At 39.1% G+C, this 14298-nt stretch overlaps 1 protein-coding gene across 1 annotated transcript in view; it reads left to right on the top strand.

The window, feature by feature from the left end:
- Nucleotides 1-14298, top strand: part of SMYD3 (SET and MYND domain containing 3) — a gene marked incomplete at both ends in the record, with an annotated part of 396188 nt that overhangs the window by 17879 nt on the left and 364011 nt on the right. The gene's annotated exons all lie outside the window — the stretch shown is intronic.

Here is a 14298-nt window from a genome sequence, read left to right as displayed (position 1 = left end):
GTCATGAAACAAGAGAACTTGACATCATGTAGTCTTGAGCCATTCTGCGTTAACAAGAAGCAAATTGTATTCTGATGCAAAATCAAATGCCAAAACACCAGTAACAATTCTGATGAGTGATGTATGTTGCTAACTAGTAAGTTTTAAGGGGAAGAGTATTGCTGAGCTGTTATTAGTTGCGTTCTGTAAGTGTAGGAGAAACTAGGTTAAAATAATGCAAAACCAATGTTGTTTGTGAACAAAATGAAATGTTTTTAAAAAGGAATGTGCCTATCTTGAGGTAACGTTTTTTGTGGGGCAGGGGTCTGCAGAAGGGTGAGCTCAAGAACTGAAAGCCAAGGGCACCATGTGATGTGCATGGCTGTTGCCGTTTGCCTCTACAGAGGGCAGGTGAGCTTGTTTTCTGATTACCAAGAGAATGGACGGATTTCAGTAAGCAACCGGATGCTACCCCATGGGGAGCTGTCAGAATGTCCCCTCTGACATGCTCCCTAGCAGCACCCCAGACCATATTCTGTTTAAAAAAAGGCAGGATATGTTACTGACCTGCTGCTATACTATGCATCCTTCTGTTTCCTATGTCCTTTAAAGATGTACCTTAGGGATTCGCAACCCTCCCCACCCCATTGATGTCTGAATGGGAACCGGCAGGACTGCAGCGTACACTCCAGCTGTGCTCGGCTATCTCGGGACTAGGCAACTGACAGGGGAAGGCTGATTCTGCTACTTGCCTTTCAAAAGAGCAGCATGAACATTGCGCCTGTCTTGGCTCACTGCATCGATTTCCAGTTGCCGGTGGTTGCATCCAGGAACGTTTGGTAACCAGGGCAGTTGAAGTGAAGGTAGCCTGTGTGTACCAACTTGTCCCTGTCAGCAGCCCAGCTGCAGGATCCTGTAATAGCAGGAGGTTCCAGCTGGCCTTCAAGAATAAAAGGCGTTGTGGAAGGTTAATGCAGAAATGACAGAAAGGGAATGGTTGCAGGGAGGTCTGGGGAGACCTTTTGGGTTGATTGGGCTGTAACTCACTAGTGTTAAAGAACCAGGATGTGCATTGTGGCTGCGGCTTTGCACCACAGCGGCTGCTGGGCTGCAAAGGCAGGGTGACATTGCAAGCTTTGTTCTGCTCATCCCACTGCCTGTTCCCATTAGGCACAGTGTGGTTAAAAGCCCAAAGCTTTCCTCTTCTATCCAGAAACTGTATGTGTAGCTAATACTAAACAAGAAATAGAGCAAACCCTGCTTTGTTTCTGCTTAATTAGGGTGTAAACCTTGGAGTTTACCTCAGTTAGATGTTGGATCTGGACATCATAATATGCAAATTGTCCTAGGTCTGTTTCTTAATTTGTGTTTATTTTACAACTTCCTTAGCTGTATCTTGTGTTGCATGGATGCTTTTTTCCTCAAGAGTCAGTTATGCGTTTTTATGGTATTTTTTAATATTAATTTTTGTGTCGTATTTTAAACCTAGTAGGAATATTATTCAAGTTGATGCTATGGTTATCCTTTCCTATAGAACAACCCAAATAATTGAGAATATATTCAAATTTATCCAAAGATTTCAGGTAGCCCTTCCATACATGCTTATAGCTGCAAGTCATCTGTATTCATAGTTCATCATATGCAGTGATTTTACTGGTAAGAACTATGGGCACTGTCTCACTAGAGGAGTCAATTGTTTCAGAACCATGTGAGAAGTGAGTTCTTTCTGCCTTGTGTTCCTGTTACCAGTAAGTGGGCTTCCTCATGAGAAACCAGCAGGGTATTGTTTTGTTAAGAGTTTGGTGATGGGGCTACAGCATTCACTGGGTGCCTGCAGTAAACACTTAATGGGACTCTCAGGTGCTTCTGTAGGGGTCAGGATAATGACAAATAGCTGGACTATGGTTTTCAATTACTCTTTCATGTTGTGTTTGTGACAAACACAGTAAAAACCAAGGTTAGGTTTCAAACTTTGTTAGCTTATACATTTCAGTTGTGTATTTATATTAGAAGTCTGCATAAGCGGTAACTCTTAAATACATACAAATATAGGTGTGCATTTTCAAGTTTGCTCAAAATTCAGGATACTTTAGAGGCTGAAGTTTATTTCTAACAGTTATTCCTAAGACCTAGTAATACTACGTTACTGCCCAGGTTATGCATCTTGAACTTAGAAACTAGATTGGTTTGGTTCCAGGAGGGATGAAAGATGAAGCAATCTTGCTAGAATAAAGCTCAAATTTTGCATAGTGTAGACTAGCTGAAATTGTGTGCTATGCTAAGAATAATATTATTTTAAAGTAGCAATTAATCTTTAGTGCTGTTACTACGTTCACTTGCCATTGTTAGGTTGTGGGGTTTTCATCACTGAGCTGCCAAGCTGTTTATCAGGTATTCAGAGAATGATGCAGCCTTTGTGGTATTAGCACATGGTGCTAATCACTGTGTTGGGTATCTGTGGCTTTGATACGGAGTGAAGGCTGACAAACTTTGGAGTCCAATGAGTATTTTTTTGTCCTAGAAAGGATGGCATTAGTTTGCAAGGGCAAAGTTTGCTATCCAAAGAATAGAATTTCTTTTGCTGTGCAATTGTTATTTCAAATATAGTCCTGCATTAAAAACCAGACTTAAGACTGTGGTTTCTGATTCTGTTATTACACATGGAGACATTTTCAAGGGTGAACTTGAAGCAAAACTATCTTTCTACTATTAAAAGTTAAGTTTATTAATCCTGGGTAATATATTTAGTCCTGGGCAACACATTTATTCAGATTGAACATTCTTTTAATTCCTTTTATTAAAAAAATATCTAGAGTTCTTCCACCGTAGAAGGATTTTGCCTTAAAAAGCAGGTTTAAACTTGTAATAACTCTTCAGAGTATTTAAAATACAGTGGTGATGTGAGAAGTTTTGACAAAGTCTTTCTAGGCGTGCTGCAACCGCTACCACCATTGTGTAAGGCATTCTAAGTAAATGAATATAATTCCAAGATTCATAGGCAGTCTAAAATATTCCTATATTCTTTTAAAGATTGTAGTGATGGTCATATGTAGACACTGGGTAGTTTTTTCTGCTATGTCTTAGCTGATTTTTAGGAGATGTATTTTTTGTTTCCATTAAAGTAGTAAGTTTTGCATATATATTAAATATTTTGTGTACCCCAGGCTTTGTAGCACTGTATTTTATAAGTGCAATTAATAAGCCCCCATAAGTATTCCCTACCAGGCAGATTTAAAATAAAAGTACTAGTTGATTTTTGTTTGTTTGTTTTCCATGTGTGGCAGATGTCTGCAGGTATTTTTAAAAAATGGTCTATCCATGATACTTCAAGCAATTTGAATATGTCCAAATATGCCTTTTTTTATGTTCTTGTTCTAATCTTCCTCCCAACTAGTATCAGTAACTGTACCTTATATGGATTAAAATTCATGCCAGCATAGGAGCTTTCATAAATCCTTCTTACTTTAGGGCCCTTATACTTTTTAGTGTTGTTTATTTTTCCCTAGGTATTTTTTCTTCTTAGCCTATGGCTTGCATTTTGGAACAGAAACACCTGCTTTGTTAATTATGTTTTCAGAAGGAAATACGGTTATGTCATGTGAAGGTATATACTGCCAGGCTCAGGGTGCACTGAGCCCCTGTTGGTATGCACAACTGGAACTTGCTGAGATGAAGCATTACGTGGAGAAATTTGCCTAGGGTTGTGGGTGTGCTGTAGTTTGATTAGGGTGGCACAGTGTGCTGGCTGACGCTCTCCTCCACTATGTGTGCTGCAGCTTTGCTGTCATGTACGGTGCCCGTAGCTTGGATGAGTGCTATGTGAACGCCTCTACAGATCGCTTATTGTGAGAGGGAGCAAGGGGAGAGAAGTTTGTTGTCCAAGGAAGTATTTCTTCTTGAAAAGCACTTCCTACATAGGTGGAAAAGAACAGTAACTGGCTGATCTGGTCAGAACTTCCAAGAGTTTTTTTTCAGTTAAACACCTGTGTACCACTGAGGGAAGGATAATTGTTGAATTCAGCGGGGTATGCTTCTGTTCATATTGGCTACAAACCTGTAAGATTTCTTCTTAAAGAAAAACTCTGTGATTATGTGGCTTTCTGACAACCTGTGTATGCTTGTCTGACTTTTACTGTCTTTAATTTTAGATGTATTAGATTTAGAGAGATGAATTTTTTAAGTCATAAAGCTGCAGTGAAACAAGCCTGGTTGAGGGATGCATCTTGACTTTTAATGATTGGGATGATGGCAGTAGAGATAATTACGTGGTTAATGAGCAGTGTGGTTTTTCCTATAATCTCGGGGAGGTTGGTTGCTCTCTGGTTACAATTATGATGTAGCTATTGCATTTACTGTAAGCATTTATCAGTTTCAAACAAACCAGCAGAGGAGTTCTGCTGTCAGGATAGTCAAGCTGGCCCATGCAAGGCTCTGCTCTCGATGTCAGTTCAGTTGTATTTGCACATTTTCTAACCTGTGCATTGCAGGTACATTGTTCTATGTTAGGAGATGTCTTATGTTATGAAGATTTTAGGTTGTTGGTCAGTTGTAATGTCTTAAAATTATGACCTGAGCTGAATAGTTGAACCATGCTAAATATTAATAGCTGAGGAATGTCAGTAGCTTTAAGAAAATGAAGGAAGGATTATGGGCTCTTTTGGATTTCCAGGTGTCTGAAAAAGGGTTAACCCAGATCTTTAAACTTGCTAGGAAATAGCACATGCTTTCTCAATAAATTAATGAGTTTTGCTCCTATTAGTACCTTTTAAATTCTGTAAAAGTAATGCTTCTTGCTGTAGGTAAACTTCAGAACATTTGGACAGTTACATTTGCACACTATATTAGTTGTGGGTTTTTTGTGTGCGTGTGTGTTTTTTTTCTGTGGATGCTAGTACTTTTTGAACTGCCAATATTTAGACAAAACTTTTTTTCTCTCCTGTCCTCCTTGTTCCTGAAGAATTTCCAGGTTTTTTTTTTTTTAAATTAGAGATTTAAAACGTCTTTGATTTGTGGCATAGAATGGGATGCAGTTGACTTGTTTTAAACAGCCATCTCATAACCTCATCTATTTTATATTCTGTTGAGTTAGACTAAAACAAAATGCTTATATATAAATCAGTCCCTCTGCTCTTGATTATTGTGGGCAGTGATGCAGAGACCAATTCTAATAGAATTTGCAGGAAAGAAGTCAATTGAGTTTTGACAGGGGTCATGTAGGATCCATAAACTCCCATGGGGCAGTTATCAAAGAGGTAACTGAATGCAATGGAGCATAACAGAGCTAATGCCTTTTACTTACTGGTTCTTGATTGAACAATGAATTTGACAGTAGTCAGCGTGCACTTTGACCTTATTAGATAGGTTTGATAGTACAAACAATTTTACAAGACATTTATAAGCTTCAAGGTGATTTTAAGTTCACAGGTACTTCTTCCAAAAAGCTAGTTAGTTATCAGTTATCAAACTTTGACTATGAACTATATCCTAGAAAGCAAAAGTAATGTGTGTGTTAATAATATTATCACTGTTTCATAAAAAGCAAAGTTATGTGTTTGCTAAATGCCACTTTAAATCTGTTACAATTGGTTGGCTTTGCTGCTGCCACATGGTCCCTAGAAAAGGAGGAAAAATCTCAGAGAACAACAACATGTAAATTAATGTCTGGATGGGTGTGTTTATTTTTGAAGGAAAGTTATCCTATGACTGACCAATTTTCAGTAAATAGAGGGAAAAAAAAAAACAGGTTATAATCTACATAAAAAGCATTAATTAATAATTTGCAAAATAATTGCCAATTTGAGGGCTATTTACCTTAGCTATTTATGCCTGCAATTAATATTTACAAGTGATAATACTTTAATGACTAGAACATTATTGTAGTAACAATCCTTATGGCAAAAATGTAATAAACACATAGCTTTTATACTGTACATTATAACTCATGTTGATCCTGTTCACCCTAAATTTACAAGTGTGATGATAATGTCTTATCTCATTCAGTGTTTGTGTTTTGAGCCAATGTTATCTTGTCTGTCTCATGTTCAGATGGGTAAGCAGGCAGGGAAACTAGAATAATGCACTATTTTCAATGGAAACCTTAACAGATTGCCTTTTAAATTGTTTTTATAGCTTTTACATACATAAAGTATCTCTGGCCAAGAATGGTTTGATAGCAAATATTTGGATTCTGCTAAATGTATACATTAAAATATTGAATAACAAAAATATTCAGTGGCAAATAATAAATTGGATCACTTCAACATCTGGTTATATGTTGAAATAATTTTATCTTTTTTGGAGTAAGAATGTTATAATTCTGAGACAGTTTTTCTATAGCAGTTGGATACTTATTTTAGTTGCATTCAAAGCTCAGTTTAGTTGCAAATCATTTCTGTCCTCTACAAGATATTAATGTTATCAACATTTTCTTTTTTTCTGACAGAAGTCTGAGTTTTATCACCTGCAGTTGTTTGGCTCATCATCTTCTGTAAAATCCAAATCTACACATACATTTGAAGGAAACTGTACAGGAAAAAAAGAAATTGAAGTTTATCCAAGCAAAACCAAACCTCTGCAGAATAGAAATAGGCTGTTGGGACAACCTGTTTCCTAGTTAATGCAGATGAAGCATCCCTCTCTGACCTGGGAGCAGCGCTCCTGAATCCTGCCCCCAAGGAGGACCTTGCCTGCAAACACTGCGGTGTGCCTGAGTCCTGGACAGACAGACAGACAAGAAAGCTGTCAGAACTGTGGGTACAATAAAAAGCCAGCCACCCTTTTGAAACAGCTCTGGACTTCAGTGCTTCTGTCTGAGACTGGTTTCTACTTGTTCGATGAGTGCACAGAGCAGGGCTGGTGGTGTTATGCTGCCCGTCCCCTTGGTTACATAGATGCCCTCAGCTGTGAGCTGTGACCTCTATGCAGGCTGGTGCCCCTTCACATTGGTCTCCTTGCTGTGGGATGTCTCTGAGCCTGCCTTAAAGCTTTTTGATAAAAGTCACGTTTGTGTCTACCAGAGTTGTCTGAAGAGATTTTTTTTTTTTCCCCTCCCAACTTTAAGAGTGGCAGAGCATCTGAAAAATTAAATGATGAGAGGTAGTGTAACACCGAGTGAAATCCATGAAATAATCTTTATTTTTCTTTCAAACAAGTTTGTCTAGCTTAAAGAGGCTTAAAAATCTGCTCCTGGCTTTGGATTGAGGTCTGTGTGTCTTGAAGCTCAAAGACAGGTGAGGTTGAGGCTGCCAGACCCGAGGGCACAGGAAAAGGGGTTATTGCTATCAGTAACCCCAAAGAGTTGTCGCCTTTCAAGCACAGTGACAGGTGATGCAGGACAATGGATGGGACCAAACCCATGGAGCGCCACCTCTCTGAGCTGCTGCCCCGCTGAGCGAAGCCAGTGCCCTAGCAACTGCTGCTGCTGGGGCTCCCAGAGAGTCAATGTCCCTGTGGTGGCCAAGCTGCCGATACAACATGCCAGCCTGGGCTGCAACACTGACTGTCGTAGCGATGCTCCTCCTGTTACTCAGGCAGATCCTCTTAAAGCATGTGCAGGATTTCCTCTTCCCTGTGGTATTCAGCACATGGTATTAGATGCTTCTTTTGACTTTCGGTAGCCCTGCTTGTTTCGTAAGCTGCCCAGCTGCTGTAGTGTGGGCTCTGCGTTCAGCACTCACAGCCAATGTTACATCTTAGTGGGAGTACAGCAGATGCAGTTTCAAAATGACCAGAAGTAACTATAATGTCATTTTATCTATTTCCTCACTGCATGATTATATTCATGAAAATTTTGACTTTTCCAAGAGGAGTGAAGCAATAAGTGAAGTGTCAACAACTTTCCCCCCCCGCTTCATCATAAATTAAACTACAAAATATTCTGAAAAAGGTTCATTCTGGATGGATTTTTATTTTCAGAAACTCCTGAGTGTGTGAAGCTGGGAGAGTTATAATGTAGATCTAAAAAAGGCAGAGAAGCAAACCAGGAAAGATAATTCAATGATGAGTGCAGACATAGGACTAAATTCTGCCACCATAAATACTTTTTCACATCTTCAGAATATACCACAGAATACCTCTGGAGTTTTCCAGACGTACTGTATTTTAACATCGTTTTAAAAATTATAATTTTCCTTTTTCTTCCAGTAAAACTGTATCAAGATTTTTTTCTGCTGCTGATATTTTTTTAAATGGGTATGATTTTGAGACTAAGCAAAAAGATGCTTTAAAAAACCAAGTATTGAATGCTTGTCTGGACATGGTTGATACTACAGCATGCTGCAACATTTTTCTGTATTGTTGCAGCTTTGTGTGTTATAGGGGGCGTTTCTGGCTCCTGGGTTATGGTATATTATTATACAAAAATGGAATAATGTTGAAATAGTGATATGTGCAACAGTTCTCTGTCCCTGTGATCTTAAATTCTAAACTGTCTTTTTATTGTTTATGGTTAGTCACCTGCTAGATCAAGGTTATCTTTGACAACTCTTGCATTCAACCCTGTACGCATAAGCAGTAAATGCCCAGTTCTCTCTTCTGACTAAAGAGGGCAAAGAAATTTTACTGTGGATTAATTCTTGCTATCTTTGATAGTAAATGGTTGAATGCAGACCCAGAATCTATGATAATGAGGTAATCTGTTTCCATTTGCAGTAGGCTTTTATTATTCATTCTTCGTAAACCATTTAGCAAGGAATGTGGGCTAACATTGATTACTCCATAATTAGTGCTCACAGACAGTAGGTTGGAGCCATGTTGGAGGGAAAAATTTATCAGCTGTTAAAAGCCACATGACTTACACAGAAGAACTGAAGTGCAAGCTCTAAAGTGTATTAAATTGCCATGTTTATCACCTGCCTAAATGCTACTGTCAGTTCTCCAACTGCTTTATGCACAACTGTTCCTCGAAGTGAAGCAGGAGTATCATGCATTTTATTCATAACAGATTGAACATGAGGCAATTATCAGTAAACCATTTGTTGGTGGAGCCTATTTCCCCAGGTCAGGAAACTAGAAACAGGTATTCTGTAACAGATTGGGAAAGGGCTTTTCAAAATGACCACATCATCAGAGCAGATGCACAGTAGAGCATCTGTGCAACCTTCAGGCAGTCATTTATATACATTAGTGAGAGCATCGGTCTTTGTGTGGCTCCTGCTGGGCATGCAAACACAGCTCGACTGTTATTTTGCTGGAAGATTTTCTTGCCAAATTTTATTAAACTACATCAAGGCATAACATACAAATGAGATGATACAAAATGCTTAAAAGGACTATTTGTGAGTTGGCTTTACTGCTGTGACTGAGTTTTTATTCTAGAGTTTGTCTTCCATTAAGCTTCAGATCTTCACAGGTCAGCTACATTTGTCTTCCTCTAAAGTGGTTCCCTGTGTAGCCCTGAATTTAGTCTTGCTGCGTCCTGCATGGTGTTGGTGCCCCTGGCAGGGCCTGCTGGTGCTCCTGGTGTTTGAGCTCATTGAAGCCTCAAACACACACACACACACACACACACACACACACACACACACAAAAGGATTTTGCAGCAGCAGTGGTCACAAGAGAAATTTGGGGGTCACCGGATGGCTCCCATGGAGATGGTAGAGGCAGCATGGCCTCTGCTGGCAGGGTGGGTGCATTCACGTGTGCTGCCATGTGTTTTTCCTCTGGTATTTGCACACCAAGCAGTGGTGGGAAGTGGGAAGGCAGGTGCTGCAGGTGCTGCTGTTCTGGGGCTGACCGGGTCTCCTTTCTCTGTGGGCACGGGTCTGCTGCCAGGGGGGTGACCAACTGCTGGGGCTCTCTCCCTAAATCACTGCCCCCAGGCTCATTTGAGCTTGGATTTGCAAAGGCTTCACTGTTTTTCTGCCTGTTTTACCTCATTCTTTACTTGGCATTTTTACTTTGTTTCTTTTTTCATTTTCTTTTTGTTGCTGTCCAAGCAAATAGAGGTTTAACTGTTAATGTGAGTTCAGATTTGACACCAATGGTACAGTACTTTAAAATTGTCAAGAGTTCATTACACTGATCCAATAGCTCTTCCAGGTTTGTGGAAAATAACCAGTTGCACAGAATCCAAAACAGTGAAATGACTGAAATGCATTTATACCTGTTTGTTTGGAGGTTCATTTGCTCAGTGTGTAGAAACCCTGACCTCTGGAAGAATCGAACCTGCAAGTTTCCAGCTGTGTAGTAGAAAATAATGAATTTCCCTTCCCCACAAAGTGAGAGGAGGAGGAGGATTTTGGCATAAAGCTGCCTTGCGTAATTGCAAATATCATATTGAAAAAACAAAATTTCCACTGTGAGAATGTAGATTTTGAGGTTTCATCTTTTATTTGAACCACCACTGATGTTTGAACCTCTACAGTTAACGTATTTGCTTGCACTCTGCTTGTTGTTGTAAACAAATACTGTCTTAGCATTGTGTACTGTAGTGAGGATTTGTATAATTATAATTTTTGTATTCATAGAGTTATATCTTGAACATTAAGAAAGCATTGATTCATACAAACTTTCTAACAGCTCAGTGATCATTGGAAGGTATTGTGTGTAGTGAAATACAGAAGTCAATCATGGATATTGTGTATCTATTAACCTGTATAACCTTTCCTTTCCTTTTGGTATGATGGACGGAGGAATCTCTACCATGAACTCGCAAGGTTATTATATATGGATGTCTCATCCTCTTTCCAGACGGACTTGCTAAGTCTTTTCAGCAGATGAAGAACTACTTTATTTTTAACAGTACTTGTGTAGTTATTGAATGCTAGGTAATGGATCTGTTGTTAACAATTAAGTTTTATACCTAGTGGGTTACTGCAAGCATTTTGGGTTTTTGTTTTAATGCATTAAGCTTCCTGGCTATGTAACAAAAATTTACATACTGTGCTATGTATATAGATACAGAATTATTTTTTGAGTAAATGTTTGGGTTTTTTTAATAATGAGGGTTATATGTGATATAAGTTGCCACTTTTTCTGTTTGTTCCTCTTTGAAAACACAATGCTTGAATGTGTGCATTTATAAAGGGCTTTTTTCTTTCTTGTCACCTTTTTATATTAAAAGATTGTTCTTTTGTGTCCAGAGAAACTGTGAAAATGTGTTGTGTGTACTTGATACATTGTTCATTTATTGAGTTTGAAAAAAATGGATTTTCAGGTGATATATCTAGAACTGTGGAATCACACAGAATGGTTGGCGTTGGAAGGAACCTCTAGATATCATCCAGTCCAACCCACCTGCTAAAGCAAGTTCACCCAGAGCAGATTGCACAGGAATGTGTCCTGGCAGGTTTTGAATGTCTCCAGAGCCTCCCTGGGCAGCCTGTTCCAGTGCTCTGTTACCCTCAAAGTAAAGAAGTTTCTTCTCATACAACCTATGCTTATGGCTTAGTGATGCTAGATGATGACTCCCACAGCATCCTTACAGCTAAACTGAGGCAGTGTGGTTTGGATGATCAGTAGTGAGGTGGACTGTGAATTGGCTGAAGGAAAGAAGCCAGAGAGTTGTGGTCAATGGGGCAGAGTCCAGTTGGAGGCCTGTATCTAGTGCAGTGCCTCCAGGGTCAGTACTGGGACCAGTACTGTTCAATATATTCATCAATGACTTGGTGACAGTGCACTCTCTTCCCTCATCCAAGTTTGCTGATGGCACCAAGCTGGGAGGAGTGGCTGACATGCCAGAAGGCTGTGCTGCCATCCAGCGAGACCTGGGCAGGCTGGAGAGTTGGGCAGGGAAAAATTGATGAAATATAACAAGGGCAAGTGTAGAGTTTTGCATCTGGGCAGGAACAATCCCAGGTTCCAGTATAAGTTGGGGAATAACCAATTAGAGAGCAGCATCAGGGAAAGGGACCTGGGGGTGCTGGTGGACAGCAGGGTGACCATGAGCCAGCACTGTGCCCTTGTGGCCAGGAAGGCTGATGGCATCCTGGGGTGTATTAGAAGGGGACTGCTAACGCACTGCACAAGGGGCTGCAGCTCATAAATGCCCCACGTTTGCCCCAACTAACATCAGTGTTTTTTGCAGTGTGTTAGCGCACAGTTCATCTGTTGTGGTCTGACCTGAAACCTAGAAATGATGGTTTTATGTCAATGCTAATTTATTTTTTCACTGGTCAGAGCACAATAGTCCTTGCTGAAAGAAACTGACTCCATTGTGTGCCTTGTTTTTCTACTCCTATCCTCATCCTGCACTAGTGTAGTTGGTGAATACTTTGTCTAAGCCTTCAGTGGTACAAGAAAAGTCCATCGTGGAGCACACTCTACTGTGTATGTTTTGTCGTCTGGACTCAGAATTCAGCACTGCAGAAAATGACAGTTCCTGTTCCCAGAAATCTGTGGGTTTCCTTTGTTCATTTACATTATTGCCTTCACCCAGTATTTTTACCCACAGCTGTCCACTCATCCAACAAACATGTTTTCTGCTAGGAAATGCTAATGCGTGAATGTTTTTGATGTATACACCCTAGGTATGCTTTCATAAACAGAATTTTTGTCATCTTAGAAAACGTGCTTTAACAATTTTAACTCTGAATCCAATAACTATTTGGGAACTTAATTGGTTTCTTCAAGTCATAGCTCTGTGAGTTGTGGTATGTCTTAGTAATTATGCAGAATAAGCAAATTGTAAGAGTAGAAGGGATCCAAGACTGAATAGCTCCTCTTTAAAAACACACAAATCCACTGCAAAAGTGCTTTTTGGTTTGTCTTTATAAGAATTCCAGTTAAACGTTATAAGCATCATAAAATGGTATGACGCTATATCCTGCCAGTTTGTCTGTTTGCAGTTAGTTTACGGTACACTTAATATGTTATTTTAATACTTAACAAATTAAATGTAAAGATGTACTACATTTAGGATAATTTTTCCTGCCACTGTTCTGAAATATTTGCACTTCCTGTTTTTTTTAATCTTATTTTCTTTTCAAAGTCTGTATCCCCATAAAAATAAAAGCACCTCATAAGGCCATGTAAAAGTATTATTAAATTGGTAATCTCCTGTTTCTATCCTTTGCTAAGGCTTTGATTTTGAGTCATTAATTCTTAATTATTTGACAGAGTCCAAGTTTCAGAGGTTCTTTTTTTCCTACATGTATTTTTTTTAATATGTGGTGGTATGATTAAGTATATCATATTTTCACTCTAAAAGAGTTGTAGCATGTTTTTTTAGTGTCCTAAAACAACTGTCTTGGCACTTCCTAGCTCATGTTAATCTGTTCGGTATTTTCATAGGTTATACACTTTGGTTTGGGGTTATGTGTTTATATATATTTAGTTTTAGCAGATGACTGCATATTTATTTCTTTTGGCAATATCATTAATAGTTCAGAAGACTTTTATCCTCAAATCCCTTAGTTTTTCATACAGAACATCTGTTTGTAATGCTGTCTTGAACACTGCCAACACAAATTAGTCTTGGAAGCTGAGTCCATGTTTTAGCTTAAAACATGTACAGACATTTTCAAATTTCCTAAGTTTTATGAGAATGATTAATGCCAAACATGCACTAATCCAGATTTCCTCCCAAGGTTTTTAAAACTATGCGAATACAAACTTTGTAGTTTCCCAGTCAGGTAGGTTAAGGAATTTCTGCAGTCTCTTATGGGGGGAGAGGCTGCTGCTGTTCACCTTACCCATAGTTTAGGATGAAGAATGCAGAAAAGTTTTAAAAGATTGTGTTTGTGTGCAATTGATCCATCAGTCCTCGCTCTATCATGAGTGGTTTTGTGTGTGTTTTTTTGTTTGTTTGTTTTGTTTGTGTTTATTTTTTCTTTTTGTTGTTGTGTGTGTATGTGTGTTGTTTTTTTTCCCCCCAAACCCAAGCGAAAAACTGTACTCATAGATACTTTATCTTTAAATGAATGCAGTGGCCATAGCCTGGGTTTTCTGTTTCCCACAGAAGGCCTCATCTTCAGCAGCACAACTACCTAGGATCATGCTGGGAATTTATCAAATTGGATTAAAAAGTAGCTTTATATAATGTGCAAACACAGGGTCCTGAATCAGCAGATTGTCCCATGTCACTGTTTTCTGTATGTTCTCCCAATTTAAAGTGGCTTATTTTAGAAACATCTGGCAGGATCACAGCACAAAATGTAGCATAAATGCAAGCTTTTCAGGTTTTGTGAAAGTTTCTATCTGCTGTGAAGAATTTATACAAAATACTGGAGTTACTAGTGTGAAGTCAACCAAATTTTGGTTGTCATGTAACTGGCATGTACTTAGTCTGACTTCGGTAACACTAATGCACAGCAGAGGGGATGCTGCTACTCAGCCCTCCAAGTGAGGTTGTTTTGGAACAACTAAAATACCTGTATACCA

The sequence above is a fragment of the Nesoenas mayeri genome (assembly GCF_963082525.1).
Source record: "Nesoenas mayeri genome assembly, chromosome: 3".
NCBI lineage: Eukaryota > Metazoa > Chordata > Aves > Columbiformes > Columbidae > Nesoenas > Nesoenas mayeri.
This window is presented reverse-complemented; position numbering and strand designations above follow the sequence as displayed.